This window comes from Amblyraja radiata, chromosome 4 (assembly GCF_010909765.2).
Source record: "Amblyraja radiata isolate CabotCenter1 chromosome 4, sAmbRad1.1.pri, whole genome shotgun sequence".
In the NCBI taxonomy this organism is placed as follows: Eukaryota; Metazoa; Chordata; class Chondrichthyes; order Rajiformes; family Rajidae; genus Amblyraja; species Amblyraja radiata.
In genome coordinates this window covers 109,017,959-109,043,981 of record NC_045959.1, presented here as the reverse complement: position 1 = coordinate 109,043,981, position 26,023 = coordinate 109,017,959, and positions in this window count along the sequence as shown.

Sequence of the window (26,023 nt, the reverse complement as noted above, 5' to 3'; positions counted from 1 at the left end):
AGCCCATATTTTATCAAAAAGTTCTTGTTTGTCCATTAAGACAAGTCTAATTCTTTCTAGATATAGGGTCTCCGACATTTCCATAATCCACATTTTAATTGTGGGGGTCGTAGGGCCTTTCCAAAATTTTAATATTAATTTTTTCCCGGTTATTATACTGTAGTCGAGGAAATTTCTTTGGCTTGTTGTGAGTGTTAAACTTTGCTCTGATATTCCAAGTATTATTAATTTTGAGTTTGGATCCAGTTTTGTATTAATAACTTCTGAAATGATTTCAAAAATATCAGTCCAGAAATCTTTAATTTTTATACAATTTGCAAACGTATGTGTTAAATTAGCATCTAGATGTAGACATTTATCACAAATAGGAGAGATTTGTGGGAAGATTCTATTTAGTTTTATTTTAGAGTAGTGTAATCTATGTGAGACTTTAAATTGTATTAAAGCATGTCTGGCATTTAACGAACATTGATGTATATGTTGTAAACTTTCGTCCCACAAATCTTTCGTTATAGGATGACCTAATTCATTTTCCCATGTGTGTCTATATGGTTCCGTCGGTGGTACCTCGTTGTTTAGGAGGGTGTTATAAATATAAGCTATTAATTTTTCAAATGTTAGGATGCTTGTTCAAACATTCATCAAGGATTTCTGGTTCCCTAGTCCTGTAGATTTGTGTGTTAGATTTAACATAATCTCTAATTTGTAGATATCTGAAGAAATTATTTGAGTGCAGTCCATGATTCTGTTGTAACTCCTGAAATGAAAGAAAGGTGCCTTTCCCATAAAGATGTCCAATCTTTTTAATTCCATAATTTCTCCATTGTGTGAAACCTCTATCCAAAAAGGATGGCTTGAATAAAGGATTATTTACAATGGGAAGGCATAGTGGTATATTATTCAATTTTAAAACTTTTTTAAATTGTTTCCAAATTCGTATTCCACTATGTATTATGGGGTTCTCCTTATAGTTTTTTTTTGTGCAGTTTTGTGGTAGCAAATATGATCGGTCCAATTTCAAAAGGTAAACAGTCTTCCTTTTCCATCCTTAACCAATCTGGTTGTTGATCCATTTCTTCCAGCCAGAAATTCATGTTTTTAATATGGACTGCCCAGAAATAAAACAAGAAATTTGGCAAAGCCAAACCTCCATTTATCTTTGACTTACATAAATGTTTTTTACTTATTCTATGATTCTTATAATCCCAGATAAAACTTTTAACAATGGAGTCGACTTTTTTGAAAAAAGTTTTTGGGATATATATCGGGATTAATTGAAATAGGTACAGTAGTTGCAGTAAGAAGATCATTTTTATAGCATTAATTCTACCAAGCATTGAAATGGGAAGTTTTTTCCAGTATTGAATATTCTTGTGTAGTTTATTCAGTAAGGGTGGAAAATGTAGTTTCAATAAAGAGGTATATGTCTTAGTTACATAGATTCCTAAGTATTTAAATTTATCTTTAACTATTTTAAAAGGGGATTGTTGTAATGTATGTAGATTGAGTTTTGTTATTGGCATGATTTCACTTTTATTCCAATTAATTCTATATCCTGAAAACTGACCAAATTGAGTTATTAAATGTAATAGATTTGGAATACTAGTTTCTAACTTTGTAATATATTAGTACATCATCTGCATATAAGGAAATTTTATTCCTTGTGTCTCTAGTGTTATATCCGTATATTCCTGTATGGGTTCTAACGCTTTCTGCTAAGGGTTCGATTGCAAGAGCAAATAATAGTGGGGATAGTGAACAATATAATAGTGGGGATAGTGAACATAATATTGGCATTTTGAGAAAGGCATTTATCACAGATGGGAGAGATATTTGGATAAAATTTATTCAACCTAGTTTTTGAATAATATAATCTATGTAATATTTTAAATTGAATTAAATTGTGTCTAGCATTAATCGAACATTTATGTATATATATCAAATACTTTCCCATGTTTCTTTTGAGATTTTTGTCATTAATTATTTTTCCCAGTCTTCTCTAATTGCCTCTGTTGATGGTAATTCTCTGTTTAAAATACTGTTATATAGGTATGATATTAATTTTTGTGACTCCACCTTGATGTTCATTGCTTCTTCCAATGGATCTAAAATTATACTTTGAAATCTTGGTATATATTTCTTCATAAAATCACATACCTGTAAATATTTAAAATATTGGTTGTTATTCAAATTAAATTTTGATTTTAGTTGTTGAAATGATAATAAATTTCCCATTTCATACAAGTCACCTATCTTTTTAATTCCCACTCTTTCCCATTGTCTATATGTTTTATCCATACCATGTTTTAAATACTGGGTTATTCACTATTGGTGTTAGCACTGATAGGTTTCTTAATTTTAAAGTTAATTTTATTTGTTTCCAAATTCGTATTATATTATGTATAATTGGATTCTTCTCATATAATATATTGTTCAATTTTATTGGGGGGAAGAGGATCGCTCCTAAATCATAAGGATAGCAACCTCTTTCTCCAATTCTTATCCATTCCAACTGTTGAGCAGACCTATCCAACCAATAAATTATATTCTTAATGTGCACTACCCAATAATAATATAAAAAATTAGGCAGTGCAAGTCCCCCTACCTCTTTGGGTTTACACAAGTGGTTTATTTTAATTCTGTGTGCTTTATAATCCCAAATAAAATTGGTAATATTCGAGTAATTTTAAAATAAAATGTTTTGGTATATATATTGGTATAGATTGGAATAGATATATTATTTGTGGTAAAACTATCATTTTTATAGCATTCTGCCAATTAATGATAGTGGGAGCGTTCTCCAAAATATAATCAGAGCATTCAATTTATTTAATAATGGTATAAAATTAGCATTAAATAATGATTTATATCTTCTAGTAACTTGAATACCCAAATACTTAAATTTTTCCGTTGCAATTTTAAATGGAAATTTTAATAGATGATTCGCTTTCTGGGGTTTTAGTGACATAATTTCACTTTTATTCCAGTTTATTCTATAACCAGAAAAAGAGCCAAATTCCTTTATTAAATTTAATAAATTTGGGATACTCGTTTGTGAATTTGTAATATATAAAAGTATATCATTCGCATATAGTGAAATTTTATTACTGGAGTCATTAGTATTATATCCCTGAATATTCGGATGCTTTCTTATCTTTTCAGTAAGCGGCTCTATCATAAGGGCAAATAGCAAGGGTGATAAAACACAACCCTGCCTATTGCCCCTTGATAATTGAAATTTTGGAGATAACATCTTATTAGTTAATATTCTTGTCATTGGTTTATCATATAGTAATTTTACCCATCTAATAAAATTATCTCCCATATTAAATTTTTGGAGTACTTTGTACTGCCATTCTACCTGATCAAATGCTTTCTCTGCATCCAAAGATATAACTGATAAATCTTCCTTTTCCGTTTTGTATGAATACATTATATTAAAAAGGCGTCTCAGATTGTTAGAAGATTGTCTTTTAGGTATAAACCCCGTTTGGTCCGGATTTATAAATTTATTAATATATTTACTCAATCTTCTTGCTAAAGTCTTTGCTAAAATTTTCTGATCTGTATTTAGGAGTGATTTAGGCAGGTACAGGATACTGTATTTAGGCAGGTACAGGATACTGTATTTAGGCAGGTACAGGATACTGAGTTGGATGATCAGGCATGATCATATTGAATGGTGGTGCAGGCTTGAAGGGCCGAATGGCCTACTCCTGCACCTATTTTCTATTTTCTATGTTTCTAAGATATGGCTCTATATGAGCCCGGCTCTTCTAAATCTTTATCTTTTTGAGGTATTAGCGTAATTGTAGATTCTGCTAGTGTTTCTGGTAATTTATTTTCGGTAAAGGCATACGTATATAATTTAAGTAACCGTGGGACCATTAACTCCTGAAAGCCTTTATAAAATTCATTATTAAAACCATCTGGTCCTGGCGTTTTCCCATTTTTCAGTACTTTTATTGTTTCACATTTCTTCACTTCTGATCTGGGCTCCTAATCCCTCTTGTTTTAAGATATCCAAATTTGGCAGATTACAATTATCAAAAAAATCCATAATTTTATTGTCTTCTATTTTAGTTTTAGATGTATATAAGTTTTGATAAAATTGAGCAAACCTTTTATTAATATCCTGTGGTAAGGTTAATAGTAACGTTAATAGTTCCCTGCAGTTCCTTCTTAAACAAATGTGAACAGGATGTGGTCTAATTGTCAACTTACGTTCCCCGCAATGCAAACTAATAAATGATTAGGAAAGTGGTTCTAATGCATTTATTGTCGCATGGCATTGCAGGAAATGCTGATTAGGTCCAGGGAGGTTTTGGCAAGCTGCCAACACTAATGCAACCACACCCTGTAAAGATTTCGCCTGAGGAAGAAAAGCAGCATGTGCTGTATCTCTAAAATCACAACACTGGGAAACTAATTATGATTTACAGCTAAGTATCACTGTGAAATATTTCAAAAATGAAATGTGCTTTATGGTAGTTTAGTTTAACGATGCAGTGCGGAAACAGGCCCTTCTTCCCACCGAATCCGCACCAACCAGCGATCCCCGCCACTATCCCAATCCAACACTCTGGGGACAATTTACAATGTTATCGAAACCAATTAACCTACAAATGTCTTTGGCATGTGGGAGGAAACCAGCGCACTCGTACTGACAACACCTAGAGTCAGGAGTGAACTCGGGCCTCTGGCAATGTAAGGCAGCAACTCTACCGCTGTGCCCCCGCGTCAGTGGTGCTAGATCATGGAAAGCAACAACCTGTGTAGTGTAAAACAACCACACCAAAAACTACTCATCTTTTTAGTTTAGTTTAGAGAGCCACGGGACCTCATGGTGCCGCGAGACAGCAACCTCACCAGCAGCTGTTCGTCCTTTCCATTTTTTTTGTTTTTAGTATGTGTAAAAGTGTGTTTTAGTGTGTTTTAGTGTGGGGGTGGGGTGGGGGCGGGAATTGGGGGAAACTGTTTTTTAGTCACTTGCCTCGGTGGAATGCGACTTTACTCCTAGTCGCATTTTTTCCCCTCCCTCGCAGCCTAACAGCTTGGGTTGTTGCGACCTCTCCCAGAGTCGGGCCTGGAGCTTCATCAGCGGGCGCAGCGCGGACTTTCCATCGCTGAGCCGGGCGATCCCTTGCCAGGGGGTCGCCAGAAGAAGTGCTCCGATCGCTGGCCGGCAGACTACAACATCCTGAAGCAAGAGAGTCTGCAGAGCCTCTAGCCGCGGGCGCGGCGTGAACTTTCCATCGCGGAGCCTGGGATCCCTTGCCGGGGATCGCCGGAGAAGAGCTCCGACCGCCAGCCTGTGGCCTATAACATCCTGAAGCCGCAGTCTCCGGTAGGAAGCGGCAGATTCTGGACCTCAAAGTCGCGAGTTGCGAGCATCCCGACGAGAGGGCCTGTATATCGGGCCGTCCGTAGCGGCAACTGCGGAGGGGTCATGGCCCCGACTATGGATGAACAAAGGAGGAGGACTGACTGAACGTTATTGTCTTCCACCATAGTTGATTCCACTGTGGCGGATGTTCATAGAAACATAGAAACATAGAAATTAGGTGCAGGAGTAGGCCATTCGGCCCTTCGAGCCTGCACCGCCATTCAATATGATCATGGCTGATCATCCAACTCAGTATCCCGTACCTGCCTTCTCTCCATACCCTCTGATCCCCTTAGCCACAAGGGCCACATCTAACTCCCTCTTAAATATAGCCAATGAACTGGCCTCAACTACCCTCTGTGGCAGAGAGTTCCAGAGATTCACCACTCTCTGTGTGAAAAAAGTTATTCTCATCTCGGTTTTAAAGGATTTCCCCCTTATCCTTAAGCTGTGACCCCTTGTCCTGGACTTCCCCAACATCGGGAGCAATCTTCCTGCATCTAGCCTGTCCAACCCCTTAAGAATTTTATAAGTTTCTATAAGATCCCCTCTCAATCTCCTAAATTCTAGAGAGTATAAACCAAGTCTATCCAGTCTTTCTTCATAAGACAGTCCTGACATCCCAGGAATCAGTCTGGTGAACCTTCTCTGCACTCCCTCTATGGCAATAATGTCCTTCCTCAGATTTGGAGACCAAAACTGTACGCAATACTCCAGGTGTGGTCTCACCAAGACCTTGTACAACTGCAGTAGAACCTCCCTGCTCCTCTACTCAAATCCTTTTGCTATGAAAGCTAACATACCATTCGCTTTCTTCACTGCCTGCTGCACCCGCATGCCTACTTTCAATGACTGGTGTACCATGACACCCAGGTCTCGCTGCATCTCCCCTTTTCCTAGTCGGCCACCATTTAGATAATAGTCTGCTTTCCTGTTTTTGCCACCAAAATGGATAACCTCACATTTATCCACATTATACTGCATCTGCCAAACATTTGCCCACTCACCCAGCCTATCCAAGTCACCTTGCAGTCTCCTAGCATCCTCCTCACAGCTAACACTGCCCCCCAGCTTAGTGTCATCCGCAAACTTGGAGATATTGCCTTCAATTCCCTCATCCAGATCATTAATATATATTGTAAATAGCTGGGGTCCCAGCACTGAGCCTTGCGGTACCCCACTAGTCACTGCCTGCCATTGTGAAAAGGACCCGTTTACTCCTACTCTTTGCTTCCTGTTTGCCAGCCAGTTCTCTCTCCACATCAATACTGAACCCCCAATGCCGTGTGCTTTAAGTTTGTATACTAATCTCTTATGTGGGACCTTGTCGAAAGCCTTCTGGAAGTCCAGATACACCACATCCACTGGTTCTCCCCTATCCACGCTACTAGTTACATCCTCGAAAAATTCTATAAGATTCGTCAGACATGATTTACCTTTTGTAAATCCATGCTGACTTTGTCCAATGATTTCACCACTTTCCAATTTACATTCATGTTATATTTTATTATGTATTGTGCTCTTTTGTTTGTATGGCTGCACGGTAAATCAAATTCCACTGTACCTTAACTGGTGCATGTGGCAATAAATGTGAACTTGAACTAGAGAAAACAATCCAACAGTCCAAATTAGTCATGTAGCTAATACCCCCCCAATTAAAGCAGCAGCGTCTGGTAAACCTCTGCTGCACCCTCTCCAAAGCTTCTGCATCCTTCCTGTAATGAGTGGTCCGGAATCGAAGAAGAGTCAGACCCGAAACATCACCCATCCTTTTTTCTCCACAGTTGCTGCCTGACCCGTTGAGTTACTCCAGCACTTTGTGTCTATCTACAATACTCCAAATGCGGTCAAACCAAAGTCTTATAAAGCAGCAACCAAAAAGACTCAAAGTGTTGGAGTATCCCAGCGTGTCAGGCAGAAACTCTGGATGCTTTCTTGCTCTCCACCAGTACAATCAGTTTGAAGAAGGGTCCCGACCCGATACATCACCTGTCAGTCCATGTTCTCCAGGAATGCTGTCTGACCCGCTGAGTTTAGAGTTTAGAGTCCAGTTTGGGGTTTAGAGATACAGCGTGCAAACAGGCCCTTCGGCCCACCGAGTCCCTGCCGACCAGCAATCCACGCACATTAACACTATCCTCCCCGGAATAGGGCCAATTTATAATTTTCTCAAGCCAATTACGTCGTTGGAGTGTGGAAGGAAACTGGAGCACCCGGAGAAAACCCACAGAGGTCACAGGGAGAATGTACAAACTTCATATAGACAGCACCCATAGTCAGTATCTAACCTGGGTCTCAGGTGCTGTCAGGCAGCAACATTACCACTGCTCCACCGTGCCGCTCAGCAATTTTTCATATAATTTGTACTGTCCCCATGGGTGGTCAAATCACTCTGCACTTCCTTTGTAAACTACTTTTTAATTTTCTGCTTAACTCTAGATGAGTGTGCACAGGATGTGTAAATTGTTCTGCCGGTTGCTCTTTTTAAGTTATCAAAGTTTTACAATACAATACAATACCTTTTATTGTCATTTGAACCTCACATGAGGTTCAAACGAAATTTGGTTTCTGCAGCCATACAAAAAAAAGAACCAAGACACACACCAACACAATTCAATTCACATAAACATCCATCACAGTGAGTCCTCCTCACTGTGATGGAAGGCAAAACTTAAACATATCTCTCCCCTGCACTCCCCTCTCCCCCCCATGTCAGAGTCAAAGACAGAGTCAAAGCCCCCGGCGGGCGATGTTAAATGTCCCGCAGCCATTAAAGCCACGCCGGGTGATGCAAGGCCACGCACCGAATCTTGGTGTTGGAGCCCCGGCGGGCTCTTGGTGTTGGAGCCCCGGCGGGTGCTCACAAAGTCCCGCGGCCATTCCAAGCCGTGCGGGGCGGTGATGTAGGCCCCGCTCCAGGTGATGTAGGCCCCTCTTCAACCCCGCAACTCGGGCGGGAGAAGTCGCCGTTGCGGAAGCCCCGAAAAGCGGTCTCCCACCATGGACCCGCGGGCTCCCGGTATTACTGTCCACAGACCTGCGGTAGGAGCTTCCGAAACTTCGGGTGTCGGGTCACAGCAGCTCGCCACCACAGCTACACCCGCTCCGGACTCGGCCAGCTCCGTGATGGTGAGTAGATCCGCAGCTCCGCGACTGGAGCCCCAGGTCATTCCTGTTGGAGGCCGCTCCACGTTGCAGCCCCACGACAACGGAGACCCGACAAAGAAAAGGTCGGGTCTCCCGTGCAGGGGAAAGACCTTAAAGTTCCCCCACCCCACCCCATCCCACCCCCACACACATGCCCCGACAAAAAAAACAATAAAAACTACATAGAACAAGACAGAAAACAATAAAAAGACAGACGAACTGCAGAGGCCGCTGCTGACAAGAGTCGCGCCGCCCTGAGGTTTCCTTATTTTACAATCCAAGAAATCATAACCATATCAAATCGATTGCCTTAACCTTCCATGTTGATAGTACCATATTGTTTTTTTTATCATCTGTAACTAGGGCGGAGTTTTTACATTCTCCCTATGACCACCTGGGGTTTCTCCGGGTGCTCCGGTTTTCTCCCACGTTCCAAACATGTGCACGTTTGTCGATTAATTAGCTTCTGTAAATTGCCCTTGTGTGCAGGATGCAAAACTGCTCCAATATAGAAGAAGTGTACGGGTGATTGTTGGTCAGTTTGGACTCGGTGGGCCGAAGGGCCTGTATCCCAACTGAATATCTAAATTAAAACTAAACTGAATTTCAAGAAGACCATGAATTGTTTTATATGGCTATGCTTGATGTCTAACCATTAGCATAACAAAGGTGCCTCTAAAGAAGGGTCCTGATCCAAAACGTTACCTGGCCATGCGCACCAGAGATACTGCCTGAACCATTGAGTGACTCCAGCACTTTGTGTCTTTTTTATTTGGTAAAACAGCATCTACAGTTCCTTGTGCTGCCCTTGACCTTTCTCTAAGGTTTGAGATTGTCTACATTCCAATAGTTTGTTAATTATTCTTCTCAAGCACATGTTTACACATTCAAATCCCCATTGAGGACAGAGCCAGCCACAACACAATCACTTTGCTGTCTATGCAATGATTTGCAAATTTGTGTGACAAGGTCATACAGCTGGGTCCCAGAAGATAAGGTTGTGTTTGTACAAACAAATTCGCCAGGACTTCCTGTCAGTTTACATTTGTTTGAGAAGCTCATTCCTACAGACAATCATCATCCTCGGCGGTCACGAACCAATATGACTGTTCTCTCTTATTAAGGACTGAAATCCCGGGGAGGGGGGGGGGGGGGTACATGGGGGACATGTCCCTCCTATGTTTTCAGAGGTGGTGGACTATCCCCCCCATGTTTTGTAATCCAGATTTTGAAATTCGGTGAAAAAAATCTATTAAAGTCCTCGCTTTCCGCGGGACAGTGGGGGTGTCACTGTTAAGCGCTTGCTAAATGTCTCCATTAACATTGTACAGGTGCACAACCTTTTATCCGAAAGCCTTGGGACCAGACACTTCTCGGATTTCGGAATTTTTCGGATTTCCGAATGGAAGATTTTTAGCGTAGATTAGGTAGGTAGCGCGGGCGGCTTGAAAAGTCTGGAGCGGCTGCCTCCTCCCCGGAGAATCATTGTAAATCATTGCTTAAATGTTAGTCAGTTAGTTTGGAGGGTTCTTATGTGGTGGGGGGAGGGTGAAGGAGGAAACTTTAATTATTAGTCCCCTACCTGGTCGGAGAGGCGGGTAGCGGGCAATGCCTTACCGGGTCGCCGAGCAGTAAGCTCCGGAGCGCTGTGGTCGCCGACTCCAAACATCGCGGAGCTGGGGGCTGCGGGCGTCCGGCCGCGGGCGGCGCCGGTTGGAGCTCCGACCCCGGCAACTCTACCCCTGGCTGCGCGACGCTCCAAATCCAGCGCCGCCCGCGGCCGGACGCCCGCAGCCCCAGCTCCGCGATGTTGGGAGTCAGCGGTGTCGCAGCGCTGGGATACCAGCGGGGAGCGGGCAATGCCTTACCGGGTCGCAGTGCGGTAAGCTCCGGAACGCTGTGGCCGCCGACACACAACATCGCGGTGCTGGGGCTGTGGGCGTCCGGCCGTGGGCCGCGGGCCGCGCTGGATTTGGAGCGCCGCGCAGCCAGGGGTAGAGTTGCCGGGGTCGGAGCTACAACTGGCGCCGCCCGCAGCCCCAGCTCCGCGATGTTGGGAGTCGGCGGCCACATTGCTCCGGAGCTTACTGCACGGCGACCCGGTAAGGCATTGCCCGCTCCCCACCTCTCCGACCAGGTAGGGGACTAAGAATTAAAGTTTCCCCTTCACATAAAAGCCCTCCAAACTAACTGACTAACATTTAAGCAATGATTTACAGATCAAGTGTCTCCCCGGTCTCCGGGGAGGAGGCAGCCGCAACAGTAGTACAGACCTGGGTTGACCGTGGGTCGTTTCGGGTCAAGTTTGGCGCCAAACGCGAGCTTTGGTGTGCAGACGACATCCTGGAAAAAATGTCCGGTTTTCGGAGCTTTTCGGTTTCCGGAACTCCGGATAAAAGGTTGTGCACCTGTATTAACACAATGTGTCACCACTTGTGTTTTGACCTTCAAGTATTATTGAAGATATTCACGGAGAATTTCTTAAAGCTGACTGATGCGGGTACAATTACCATTTGAACTAATTAGATATATTGGTGGATGGGAAAGGTTTAAACGGGCATCGGATTTAAACAGGTCGGGTCATTAAGGGCTCCGGTGGAACGGGTTTCCTGGCTGGCTTGCAGGTAAGTCCCTCATTCACGGTCACTCATGTTATTTAGTATTTTTTTCCAATCTCTCTCTCTCTTACTCTCTCCCCCCTCCAAGGTTGGTTCTTCTGTTTGCCTTTATTTGCTTCAGTTTTATTTGTTTGTGTTATTTATCACATTTTAGCTTTTGAAAGATTCAAGCGGATATCAGACACTTTCTAAGGGCTGAATTGGCCCGTTCGCGGGGCCTTTCTTCGACCACGCAGCTTAAAATCAAACTGCTGTATCGAAGTGATCGAGGCTCCTGATGTTGAAGCCCCCGCCGGCCGATGAAAGTCCCCTCAAACGGGCCGATTGAAGCCCCACGATTCGGGCCGGACGAAGCTACTGTTGCTGGAGTCGGTCACCAACCAGGTCAGCTCACGATGTTACCGTCCACAGGGACAACGGCCGAAACCGTGTGTGTGTGTGTATGTGTGTGTGTGTGTGTGTGTGTGTGTGTGTGTGTGTGTGTGTGTGTGTGTGTGTGCGTGTGCGTGTGTGCGCGCATGCATGCGGCCACGAAGAAATTGTGTCTTTCCTCCCCCTGTTTTGATAGCGATTTCCGCCCCTGCCTCTCAATGAAGGACGCCTGTGCGTAACTTTGTATAAAGTGAGGAGACTGGAGCACAGACAGCCACCACACGGTTCTTGACAGATCTGGGTCAGGATCCAGTGGCATGGAGTCCATGACGACCGGGGACCCTTTTCTGCTGCAGCCTTCATCCGCCTTCCCAGCCAATGTGACGCTCCACTAAGATCAGCTCTCGTCCTCCGCCTGTTCTACCGTTGAGGTCTTGGTTGGATTGCTATTTGTCACGTATTTATTTTCTCCAGAGATGCTGTCTGACCCACTGAGTTACTCCAGGATTATGTGTCTAACAAGGTAGTTTAATTTGGTTTAGTTTAGTTCATTGTCATGTGTACTGAGGTACAGTGTAAAGCTTTTTTACTCTGCGTGCTATCTAGTCCGCGGAAAGGCTATACATGATTGCAATCAAGCCATCCACAGTGTGCAGATGTAAGATATTGGGAATAACATTTAGTGCAAGGTGAAGTCTAGTAAAGTCTGATTAAAGTGTTTAAGAAGGAACTGCAGATGCTGGAAAATCGAAGGTACACAAAAAAGTTGGAGAAACTCAGCGGGTGCAGCAGCATCTATGGAGCAAAGGAAATAGGCAACGTTTCGGCCCAAAACATTGCCTATTTCCTTCGCTCCATAGATGCTGTTGCACCCGCTGAGTTTCTCCAGCTTTTTTGTGTACCTTCAAAGTCTGATTAAAGATAGTTTGAGGGTCTCCAATTAGGTAGATGGTGGGTTAGGACTGCTTTCTAGTTGGTGATAGGATGGGTCAGACTGGGTGGGCTGAAGGATCTGTTTCTGCGCTGTATCTCTAAACTAAAAGCATGCCAAGGAGCAAAAAGGACATAAATAGATTTTAAGAACAGGATGTATGGTGGACAAAATGCAGGTGAAGTCATTAATGCAGAAAAACAAACAAGGTGGGCATTACGTTAACCCATGGAGATGTCATATCTGAATTTAATCATTTACTTTCTTCAGTGAACTCCTGTGGTCTGGCTGTCAACACTAGTTACAAATCAACAGATTCATAGCGACCATTGTTCTGCCAATTCCAAGGAAACTATTTGTTGAATCAACCAGCGCCTGTTCTGGTCACAAACCGACAGGAGAAAGAAGGTACAATGGAAATGCTGGAGGTTAGAGCAGAGGGGTGGGTGAGTAGGCTTGGCGGTAAAGGGTAGCACTGCGATCTGATGGTGGAAGGGGGCGAGAGAAACCAATCAGTCTAATTGTCACGATTGCTAATTCTTGTTCTCTAAACAAGTGTTCAAGGAACACCTTAGCAACGTTTAAAAAGCAATCAGACAGGCACAGTACATAGATAGGGCAGGTTTCGAGGTGTATGGGCCAAATGCATGCAGGTGGGACTAGAGCAGATGGGGCATGTTGGCCGGTGTGGGCAAGTTTGGCCGTAGGGCTTGTGTCTACACTCTATGACATGCAAGTGAATCATGAACAGGATTTGATCACTCAAAATATATTGTCCTTTAAACATAGAAACATAGAAAATAGGTGCAGGAGTAGGCCATTCGGCCCTTCGAGCCCGCACCGCCATTCAATATGATCATGGCTGATCATCCAACTCAGTATCCTGTACCTGCCTTCTCTCCATACCCCCTGATCCCTTTAGCCACAAGGGCCACATCTAACCCTCTTAAATATAGCCAATGAACTGTGGCCTCAACTACCTTCTGTGGCAGAGAATTCCACAGATTCACCACTCTCTGTGTGAATTTGTTTTTCTCATCTTGGTCCTAAAAGACTTCCCCCTTATCCTTAAAGTGTGACCCCTTGTTCTGGACTTAAGTATTTGTTGGATAATAGTAGTCAAAATCAATAATAGTCAAAATCAAATTCAGTAGTATTCAATTCAATTCAATTCAATTCAACGTTATTGTCATTGCGCAGATACAAGTATGGGTACAACGAAATGCAGTTTAGCGTCAGTCCGTAGTAATAGTGCAATATAGAAATAAAAATACAGAATAAGCAAACAATGTGGACGGAGAGACTGGAGAAATCTATCGGCGGGACTCCGAGTTCAGCAATGTGATAGTGTTGTTGTAGAATCTGTTCCTCATCCCACTAGTACGAGACCTGAGGCTCCTGTACCGCCTCCCTGATGGGAGGAGGGCAAACAGTCCATGGTTGGGGTCGGAGGGGTCTTTGATGATCTTCCCAGCCCGTCTCAGACACCGTTTGTGGTGGAGGGCATCCATGGCAGGGAGCGGGGCACCGATGGTGTACTGAGCGGTTTTCACCAACTGTTGCAGTGCCTTCCTGTCCGCTACGGTGCAACTGCTGTACCATACCGTGAAGCAGGTGGTCAGGATGCTTTCGATGGTACAGCGGTAAAAGTTGGTCAGGATCTGGGGGGACAGGTGAGCTTTCTTGAGCCTCCTCAGGAAGTAAAGGCGCTGCTGCGCCTTTTTGATCAGCTTGGAGGTATTGAGGGACCAGGACAAATCCTCCGAGATGTGTACCCCGAGGAATTTGTAGTTGGAGACGCGCTCCACCTCAGTCCCGTTTATATGGATGGGGGTATGTCTGCCCCCTCTGTTCTTCCTGAAGTCAACAATAATTTCCTTCGTCTTCTTGGAGTTGAGGACGAGGTTATTGTTGGCACACCAGGTTGTCAGGTGCTGGACCTCTTCCCTGTAGGCTGACTCGTCGTTGTCACTGATCAGTCCTACCACCGTGGTGTCGTCGGCAAATTTAATGATGGCGTTGGAGCCATTCTTAGGGATGCAGTCATGGGTGAAGAGGGAGTAGGCCCTTAAAAGTTAAAAGATTGTGTTTTCAAGGGAATAAAAATAAATTTTGGACAGTATTTATAAGAATAATAAACTATTAAAGAAACATTGAGGAACACTGGAGAAACAAGGAACTGCAGATGCTGGTTTACAAAATAAAATAGACAAAAGGTGCGGGGGTAACTCAACAGGTCAGGCAACATCTATGGAGAAGATGGATAAGTGATGTTTTGGGATGGGATCCTTCTTCAGACTGGAGTGGGGTGGGGGGAAAAAGCTGAAGGAGAGGAGGGGCAGGACAAAGCTCGGCGAGTGATAGGTGGATAGAAGTGAGGGGGGATTTTGATAGGCAGATGGCTGGACAAAGGCCAGAGATGAAAAGACAAAAGGTGTGAGAAGGTGTGAAAAGGTTAAAAGAAGTGCAAATTGTGAAGCCAAAGATGGAAGGGGAGAAATGGGTGCACGCCCAGTTGGGGCACAGGGAAGGGTTGGGGGAGATGGGGTAAGAGGAAGTGAGAGGAGAATGAGGGTGGGCAGTAGGTTAGTTAGTTAAAATTGGAGAATTCAATGTTCATACTGCTAGGTTGGAAGCTACCCAAGTGGAAAATTAGGTGCTGTTCCTCCAGTTTGCATGTGGCCTCACTGGCATGGAGGAGGCCCAGGACAGAAAGGTCCATTTGGGAATGGGAGGGGAGGTAACATGGTCAGGAAACGGGAGTTATACTGCTTTGTAAACTTTCGGAAAGCATTTGATAGAATCTCACATAAATGGTTACGGCACAAGATACGAACCAAGAAAGATTTACGAGGATGTTGCCAGGACTAGAGGGTCTGAGCTATAGGGAGAGGTTGAGCAGGCTAGGACTCTATTTCTTGGAGAGCAGGAGGGTGAGGGGTGATCTTATAGAGGTGCATAAATTCATGAGAAATACAGATCGGGTAGATGCACAGTCTCTTGCCCAGAGTAGGAGAATCGAATGAATGAATGAATGAATGAATGAATGAATGAATGAATGAATGAATGAATACATTTATTGTCATTGCACAATACTGTGCAACGGAATTCCATTACATCTCCTCCGGTTAAAAAATACAAACACGACAACCATTGACACATATGTACACTTATTAGTAAAAATAATAAATAAGTATTTAAAAAGAATTAAAAAAGAATGTTGCATTTCTTGGAATTACATTTTGCTTCCCCAGTGTTCTCAGTTGGAATTAAGCTCTTTTATCGCACATGGGTAGAAACTATTTTTTACCTGAGAGACCTGAATCGCCTCCCAGAGGGTAGCAGAGTGAAAAGGTGGTTGGCAGGGTGGGATGTGTCCTGCTTGATGTTTGTGGCCCGGCGCAAGCATCGGGCCCTATATATATCATCCAAGGAGGGCAGTTGAGCGTTTGTAATGCTCTGTGCAGATTTTATAACTCTCTGCAGCGCCCTCCTCTCAGCCACAGTGCAGCTAGCAAACCACAACAGGATGCCATAGGAGAGGATACTTTCCACGGCGCATCGGTAGAAGGACAGCAGCAGCGACTGTGAGACGTTTGCTCTCCGCAGAGACCTCAGGAAATACAGCCGCTGCTGTGACTTCTTCACGAGAGTGACGGTGTTCATTTGCCATTTGAGGTCCTGGGAGATGTTTATTCCCAGGAACTTAAAGCCAGTGACTCTCTCCACCATGTCTTCTTTGATGTATAAAGGAGCAGGTTCCTCTCTCCTCTTCCTCCTGAAGTCAATGACCAGTTCTTTTGTCTTTGATGGGTTGAGTACCAGGTTGTTTTTGGTACACCAGACAGTCAGTTTTTGGACTTCATCTCTGTAGGCAGACTCGTCGTTGTTGTTTATCAGTCCCACCACAGTCGTGTCGTCCGCAAACTTGATGATCCTGTTTGTACTGTGTGTTGGTGTGCAGTCATAAGTGTATATTGTATACAAGATGGGACTCAGCACACAACCTTGTGGCGCTCCTGTGCTGAGCGTCAGGACTGGGGAGTAATTGGACCCCATCCTGACAGTCTGTGGGCGGTCTGTTAAGAAGTCCTTAATCCATCTGCATGTGTTTGCATTAACACCCAGATCAGACAGTTTGTCCACCATTCTGCTGGGGATGATGTATATTAAATGCAAAACTAAAATCTACAAATAACATCCTCACATATGAGCCAGGGCAAGAGGACATAGGTTTAGGTGTTGGGGGGGGGGGGGGGGGGGGGGGGGGGGGGGGGGGGGGTGGAAAGATTTAATAGAAACCTGAGGAGTAACTTTTTTACACAAAGGGTGGTGGGTGTATGGAACGAGCTGCCAGATGTGGTAGTTGAGGCTGGGACTATTGCAACTTTGAATGCAATATATTGATCTTAATTTAAGTTTTCATTAAGTTTAGATTTAATTCATGAATTATATTATTAAAGGGGAAGGGAAAGTCATTTATCTGAGACAGACCAGGTAGAGGTGGCAGGTTAAGGGCCTGTCCCACTTACGCGACCTTTGCAGGCGACTACCGGCGCCCGTGAAAGGTCGTGAGAGGTCGCGAGAGGTCATGAGAGGTCTCCTACGGTCGTGAGACGTCACCCGCGAAGGTCGCCTGTATGGTCGTGAGAGGTCTCCAAAGAGTCGTAGCGTCTTTCTGGTCGCCGCTGAATTGTCGATATGTTGAAAATTTTGGTGACCTATCATGGGTCCCGGCAGTCGCCTGTAAAGGTCGAGTAAGTGGGACAGGCCCTTAACTTTTTCCTGAGAGACATGAGTGAGCCAGTTTTCTATTACTTTATACTGCACAACAGTGTGACAGCTTGCAGGATTTTATTTTTAACTACTTGCCGTGCCAGGCATTCCCGTTCATCATCCCTAGTTTGCTAATCCCGTGCAACAGCGACAAGCACGAAAGACTAAATAATCCCTATATTCAACTTCCAAAACACAGATGCTGCACAAGAAGGATGCAAAAGATCAGGGCGGTACAGACCATTACAGCACCAGAGGCCCGGGTTCGATCCCAACTACGGGTACTGTCTGTATCGAGTTTGTACGTTCTCCCCATTACCTGCCTGGGTTTTCTCTAAGATTATTTGTTTTCCTCCAACTCTCCAAAGGCGTACAGGTTTGTAGGTTAATTGGCTTGGCGTTAATTATCGCCGGACTCGGTGGGCCGAAGGGCCTGTTTCTGCGCTGTATTTCTAAACTAAACGAAAAGATCCAACAACTAGCTGAAAAACACAACATATCTGTTCCTTCGGGAAGGAGATAAAGAGGAATTTCTTTAGCCAGAGGGCGGTGAACCTGTGGAATTCTTTGCCACAGAAGGCTGCGGATGCCAAGTGAATGGATAATTTTAAGGCAGGGAGAGGTCCACAATACCATTAGTTTCAATATAATTATGGAGCGGGTCAGAACTGGACCTAGGGTTGAGATTTTTGATTGGAGAAAGGCTAACTTTGAGGAGATGCGAAAGGATTTAAAAGGAGTGAATTGGGACATTTTGTTTTATGGGAAAGATGTGGAAGAGAAATGGAGGACATTTAAAGGTGACATTTTAAGAGTACAGAATCTTTATGTCCCTGTTCGGTTGAAAGGAAATAGTAAAAATTGGAAAGAGCCATGGTTTTCAAGGGAAATTGGACACTTGGTTCGGAAAAAGAGAGAGATCTACAATAATTATAGGCAGCATGGAGTAAATGAGGTGCTTGAGGAGTATAAAGAATGTAAAAAGAATCTTAAGAAATAAATTAGAAAAGCTAAAAGAAGATATGAGGTTGCTTTGGCAAGTAAGGTGAAAGTAAATCCAAAGGGTTTCTACAGCTATATTAATAGCAAAAGGATAACGAGGGATAAAATTGGTCCATTAGAGAGTCAGAGTGGACAGCTATCTGCAGAGCCAAAAGAGATGGGGGAGATATTGAACAATTTATTTTCTTCGGTATTCACCAAGGAGAAGGATATTGAATTATGTGAGGTAAGGGAAACAAGTAGAGTAGCTATGGAAACTAGAGATTCAAAGAAGAGGAAGTACTGACAATTTTGAAAAATATAAAAGTGGATAAGTCTCCAGGTCCGGACAGGATATTCCCTAGGACATTGAGGGAAGTTAGTGTAGAAATAGCAGGGGCTATGACAGAAATATTTCAAATGTCATTAGAAACGGGAATAGTGCCGGAGGATTGGCGTACTGCGCATGTTGTTCCATTGTTTAAAAAGGGGTCTAAGAGTAAACCTAGCAATTATAGACCTGTTAGTTTGACGTCAGTGGTGGGCAAATTAATGGAAAGGATACTTAGAGATAATATATATGTGCATCTGGATAAACAGGGTCTGATTAGGAACAGTCAACATGGATTTGTGCCTGGAAGGTCATGTTTGACTAACCTTCTTGAATTTTTTGAAGAGGTTACTCGGGAAATTGATGAGGGTAAAGCAGTGGATGTTGTATATATGGACTTCAGTAAGGCCTTTGACAAGGTTCCTCATGGAAGGTTGGTTAAGAAGGTTCAATTGTTGGGTATTAATGGTGGAGTAGCAAGATGGATTCAACAGTGGCTGAATGGGAGATGCCAGAGAGTAATGGTGGATGGCTGTTTGTCAGGTTGGAGGCCAGTGACTAGTGGGGTGCCACAGGGATCTGTGTTGGGTCCACTGTTGTTTGTCATGTACATCAATGATCTGGATGATGGTGTGGTAAATTGGATTAGTAAGTATGCAGATGATACTAAGATAGGTGGTGTTGTGGATAATGAAGTAGATTTTCAAAGTCTACAGAGAGATTTATGCCAGTTGGAAGAGTGGGCTGAAAGATGGCAGATGGAGTTTAATGCTGATAAGTGTGAGGTGCTACATCTTGGCAGGACAAATCAAAATAGGACGTACATGGTAAATGGTAGGGAATTGAGGAATGCAGTTGAACAGAGGGATCTAGGAATAACTGTGCATAGTTCCCTGAAGGTGGAATCTCATGTAGATAGGGTGGTAAAGAAAGCTTTTGGTGTGCTGGCCTTTATAAATCAGAGCATTGAGTATAGAAGTTGGGATGTAATGTTAAAATTGTACAAGGCATTGGTGAGGCCAATTCTGGAGTATGGTGTACAATTTTGGTCGCCTAATTATAGGAAGGATGTCAACAAAATAGAGAGAGTACAGAGGAGATTTACTAGAATGTTGCCTGGGTTTCAGCAACTAAGTTACAGAGAAAGGTTGAACAAGTTAGGTCTTTATTCTTTGGAGCGCAGAAGGTTAAGGGGGGACTTGATAGAGGTCTTTAAAATGATGAGAGGGATAGACAGAGTTGACGTGGATAAGCTTTTCCCACTGAGAGTAGGGAAGATTCAAACAAGAGGACATGACTTGAGAATTAAGGGACAGAAGTTTAGGGGTAACATGAGGGGGAACTTCTTTACTCAGAGAGTGGTAGCTGTGTGGAATGAGCTTCCAGTGGAAGTGGTGGAGGCAGGTTCGATTTTATCATTTAAAAATAAATTGGATAGTTATATGGACGGGAAAGGAATGGAGGGTTATGGTCTGAGTGCAGGTAGATGGGACTAGGGGAGAATACGTGTTCGGCACGGACTAGAAGGGCCGAGATGGCCTGTTTCCATGCTGTAATTGTTATATGGTTATATGGTTATATGGTTAGATACAGTAGATTCTTGGTACACAAAAGTGCTGGAGAAACTCAGCGGGTGCAGCAACATCTATGGAGCGAAGGAAATAAGCAACGTTTCGGGCCGAAACCCTTCTTCAGACTGATAGGGGGTACCCTATAGTGATAGGATATCAGCCTGAAGAAGGGTTTTCGGCCCGAAACATTGCTTATTTCCTTCGCTCCATAGATGCTGCTGCACCCGCTGAGTTTCTCCAGCATTTTTGTGTACCTACGATTTTACAGCATCTGCAGTTCCTTCTTGAATACAGTAGATTCTTGATCAGTACGGGTGTCCGGGGCTATGGGGAGAAGGCAGGAAAATGGGGGTTAGGAGGGAGAGATAGATCAGCCAAGATTGATTGACGGAGTAGACTTGCTGAGCCGAATGGCCTCATTCTGTTCCTATCACTTTTGACCATACGATCTTATGATCTGGATTATCCAACACTGTCGAGACCATCTCTGGCCCAAACACTGACAAGCCCATCCTGTTCTGCCAGGAGCAAAGGCGTGATTACCAAAGTCAGGGAGGTAATCAGAACTCTCCACTAGCAAGACTTCAAAAAAATATTGACATGAGATCTGTCTTTGAATCCAAACTCGTAGAGTCATACAGTGTGGAAACAGGCCCTTCGACTCAACTTGCCCACACCGACCAACATGTCCTATGTACACTAGTCCCTTCCATCTAGCCTCAGAGCTACGTAAAGAAATTGCAGCAGATTTGGACCGATTGAAAGATTTAATAGGAACCTAGAGGGTAACTTTTTTTACAGAAAGGGTGGTGGATGTATGGAATGAGCTGCCGGAGGAGGCAGTTGATACAGGTACTCTTGCAATGTTTCAGAACAATTTAGACAGGTACATGGATAGGACAGGCTTCGAGGGATATGAACCAAACGCAGGCAGGTGGTACTAGTGTAGATGGGACGTTGGTCGGTGTGGGCAAGTTGAGCTGAAGGGCCTGGTTCTACACTCTATAACTCTATCATGTTTGACAAATTTGCTGGAATTCTTTGAGGATATGTCAAATATAGACACACTATGCTGCAGTAACTCAGCGGGTCTTGCAGCAGCTCTGGAAAAAAAAGACAGATGATGTTTCAGATTGGGACCCTTCTTCAGACTGATTGTAGAGTGTTGGGAGGGGGGGGTGGGGGGGTGAAGAGCTGGAGGTGAAAAAAGTCCATGAGCAATCAGAGCTGTCCACAAATGACCTTAGGCAGGGTGGTGGGACTAGTGTAGCTGGGACATGTTGGCCGGTGTGGGCAAGTTGGATCCGAAGGGCCTGTTTCCATGCTGTGTCACTCTATGACTATGACTATGGTGCAATTGTTAGCCAGGGAAGGTGTGATCTCAAGAGGGATATCATGTATTGGAGAGAACAATAAGATGTGGTGCATTTGGATTTCCAGAAAGTATTTGATAGAATGTCACATGAATGGTTAAGGCACAAGAATAAGAACCAAGGTTGTTTAATGCAATATTAACGATAGAGATGAGGAAGTGAATACCTAACAAAGTGTATTGAGAGTTACACAGAATTAAATGGGCAATGTGCTCATTGACAATTTGTAGTCAGTGGAGCCTGACAAGAATCTATACTAAGGGCTCAACTATTTATCATCTAAAGAGATACATGTACTGTAGAAATGCTTGCTGATTACATAGATATCGATAGGCTGGCATGTCCTGAAGGGGAGATGAACAGACTGTTCACAAATGAGAATAAATAGATTGGGCAAAAGAGCAAGAAATTGGCAAATATCCTATAACGTAGGAAATTGTGCAACAACCTATTTTGGAAGGAAGAATGAAAAAAAGCAAATTGTCAAGTGTGACAACAAATAATTGAGAAAGTGAATGAATATTGACCTGGCTAACTATGGGTCTACCACTCCATCTCAATTCATCTGCTGCTGAAGCCTTTCTTTAATTAATTGCAACATTTCACCTTGATTGCTGCTCTTCTTAGAAACATAGAAACATAGAAGAAACATAGAAAAATAGGTGCAGGAGTAGGCCATTCGGCCCTTCGAGCCTGCACCGCCATTCAATATGATCATGGCTGATCATCCAACTCAGTATCCCTTACCTGCCTTCTCTCCATACTCCCTGATCCCTTTAGCCACAAGGGCCACATCTAACTCCCTCTTAAATATAGCCAATGAACTGGCCTCAACTACATTCTGTGGCAGAGAATTCCAGAGATTCACCACTCTCTGTGTAAAAAATGTTTTTCTCATCTCAGTCCTAAAAGATTTCCCCCTTATCCTTAAACTGTGACCCCTTGTCCTGGACTTCCCCAACATCGGGAACAATCTTCCTGCATCTAGCCTGTCCAACCCCTTAAGAATTTTATAAGTTTCTATAAGATCTTCAAAATTCTAGCGAATTCTTATTGTCGTTACTCCCCTTTCGTACAATAACTCTTAATCAGAACTAGATTGTATTCTCTCCAGCACATCTTATTTGTTAAGGCAGGAGCTCACCCAGTAGTGTCTGGTGTTAATCTCTGAGAACAAATTACTGTGCAATTCCTTGTTTTATTGTTTGTAATGGGATATCATAAAGCATTGGAATGATCCATAAACTAAACGAAAAGGATCCTTATTCATTAGTACTGAGTGATCGAAAGCTTTGTACAAACAATCTTTTTTTAGCTAAGTCTGGAGATACAAAGTGGGAACAGGCCCTTCGGCCCACCAAATCCATGCCGACCAATGATCACCCAGACACTATACCTACTTTATCCCAATTTCACATACTGCACACTAGGGGCATTTAACTGAGGCCAATTAACCTACAAACCCGCACGTCTTTAGAATGCGGGAGGAAACCGGAGCACCCGGAGTAAACCCACACAGTCACAGGAAGAATGTATAAACTCTATACAGACAGCGCCTGTAGTCAGGATCGAACCTGTGTCCCTGGCGCTGTAAGGCAGCATCTACCGCTGCACCACTTTTTATTCCCAACAATAAACTTTAATCAGAATTTTTAAATAATCAAAATAAGCTTTATTCAGAATAAAAAGTATATGCAAAACAAAAACTGTGCAAATCCTTTGACATTCTCGGAGGCCTCGACCCGAATCGTCACCCAATCCTTCTCTCCAGAGATGCTGCCTGACCTGTTGAGTTACTCGGGCCTTTTGGGTCTAAAGAAGAAAATATTAGTGTACGATGGCCAGTGTGGACTCGGTGAACTGAACGGCCTGTTTCAACATTGTATCTCTAAGCTAAACTAATCTCTAAACTGTATTTAGAAGGCACATATAAAATGCTTGAGTTGCTCAGCGGGACAGGCAGCATCTCTGAAGAGAAGGAATGGGTGACGTTTCGGGTCGAGACCCTTCTTCTGACTCGACCCGAATCGTCACCCATTTCATCTCTCCAGAGATGCTGCCTGTCCCGCTGAGTTACTCCTGCGCCGGCCATTGTGGGAGGAGCCATCTTGGGGAACGTCTGCTAACCAGCAGCCGTCCGTTTAATTCACTTTTTTTTGCAGTTCTAGTGAGTCCTGTGCCCTGTTTGTGGGAGAGATAGTCTTTTTAATGTGGGGGGAAGGGGGTAATAATATTTCTAGGTCCCTACCTGGTCGGTGAGGCAGCTTTTTCTCCGGGCTGCCCAGTCGACCCGTCCTCGTGGCCTACCAGCGGGCTTGGAGCGCCGTTTCCTGGCGGGGACCGCCCAGCACCTCGGCTTCGGTGGCGGCACAGCGCTGGAGCGCTATCGCGGAGCGGAGCGGGCGATGCCTTGCCTGGGTCGCCGCGCTGGATCGACGCGCTGGAGCTCTGGTGAGCTGTGACCGCCGAGATCAACACCTCCGGGCTGCGGGTCTGCGGAGCGGAGCGGGCGGCACCGACTTTAACATCGGGAGCCTGGGAGCTCCAAACCGGCGCGGCCTTGTTGGCTTCGGAAGCCGCGGTCCCCAGTTAGGAAGCGGCCGTTCCAGGTGGCCCAGCCGCTGAGAGGACTCTCCCGACGCAGGGGCAACACCACCCGGCCAGAACGGCCAGGAACATCGGGCCTCCGTAGAGGCAATAGCGGAGGCCTCAATAGGCCTGACTTTGGGAGAACTGGGGATGGGGACTGGACATTGTGCCTTCCCCCACAGTGGTATCCATTGTGGGGGGATGATTTTTTGTGTGTAATGTGAATATGTTAGTTTGTGTCCAAGATGGCTGTCGGAAGGGAGAGTGGATGCTGGCGCGCTTTAGCTGCTGCTGCTCTCTCTTCACATTGTGTTTTTGATTTTTTGTCTTTGGAGCGAATTCTGTCTTTAATTTGTGTATTGGTGATGTCCTTATTATTTATTTTACTCCGACTATATGTTTTTTCTCTCTTGTTAATTTTCTGTAAGGTGTCCTTGAGACTTTGAAAGGCGCCCGCAAATAAAATTTATTATTATTATTATTATTAAGCCAATTGGACCAATTGCTCCCAATTGGGCCCCGCGCCTAAGGGGGCCCCGCGCTAGAGTAATCTACTTTCTATGTACTTTTCAGAGGTGATCTACGCATTTTGTTTGTTACTTGCAGGCTTACATGTATGCAATTTTATATTAAAATGTAACTTAGATCTGTTTGGTCCATTAACTCGCAGGCACTTTTTAAGCACACATTTTGATTACTTTCCATTCTACCATAGAGATATAAAGTCTATAATAGACTTTATTTATATTTCTATGATTCTACAGACCTTGGCTGGGAACCTGGGGCTCACCAAAATTGTTCCCAATTGGACCTCGCACCTCCTAAGGCCGGCCCTGAACTGCGGTTTAAACCGGCATCTGCAGTTCCTTCCTACACTTTCTTCTTTTGCACAATTGAAGCTATAATGTTCCCCGGAGAGTAATGAGTCATTTAAATTGCACCCACTTAAGCTTTCTTATCTGGCTAACCTCGAGTTCACTGCATGTGTCAGACTTAGTAGGAGCAATGTTGTACTAAAATCAACACAGCATAAATATTAACCAACGGGAAAGGGACACAGGTGGCCGAGAATGCCAAGAATGTACAGATAAGATATCCTCACCTCAATGTTTGCACAAGTTAATTGATATAATTCACATGACAAAGCTAAATCCACGGAACCAAATTGCCATTCGGTGCATTTTACATTCACTGTATTTAGAAGGTAATAATAATGAATAATGGATGGCATTTATATAGCGCCTTTCTAATACTCAAGGCGCTTTACATCGCATTATTCATTCACTCCTCAGTCACACTCGGTGGTGGTAAGCTACTTCTGTAGCCACAGCTGCCCTGGGGCAGACTGACGGAAGCGTGGCTGCCAATCTGCGCCTACGGCCCCTCCGACCACCACCAATCACTCACACACATTCACACACATTCACACACAGGCAAAGGTGGGTGAAGTGTCTTGCCCAAGGACACAACGACAGTATGCACTCCAAGCGGGATTCGAACCGGCCACCTTCCGGTCGCCAGCCGAACACTTAGCCCATTGTGCCATCGGTAGGTTACAAAGTGAAGTAAACTAAACTGTGGTAATAGATTTTTAGAGAGTAGAACGTTTCGCGGAACAATTGCGCTCGGTCTGCCAATGCCGACTGGATCTCTCGGTTGCTACACATTTTACCCCCCCCCCCATTCCCACGCCGACCTTTCCATCCTGGGCCTCCTCTATTGCCAGAGGGAGGCCACACTAAACTGGAGGAACAACACCTCATGTTCCGCTTGGGTAGCTTACAACTCGTTGGTATGAACATCAAAATCTCCAATTTCGAGAAACTCACCAAAACCATACCCTCCTCCCCCCCCCCCCCCCCCCGCTTCTTCCTCCCCCCTTTTGTTCCGTCCTCTCTACCCTGCGCCCCACCTTGACACACAGCCATTTCTCCGGGTGCTCTGGTTT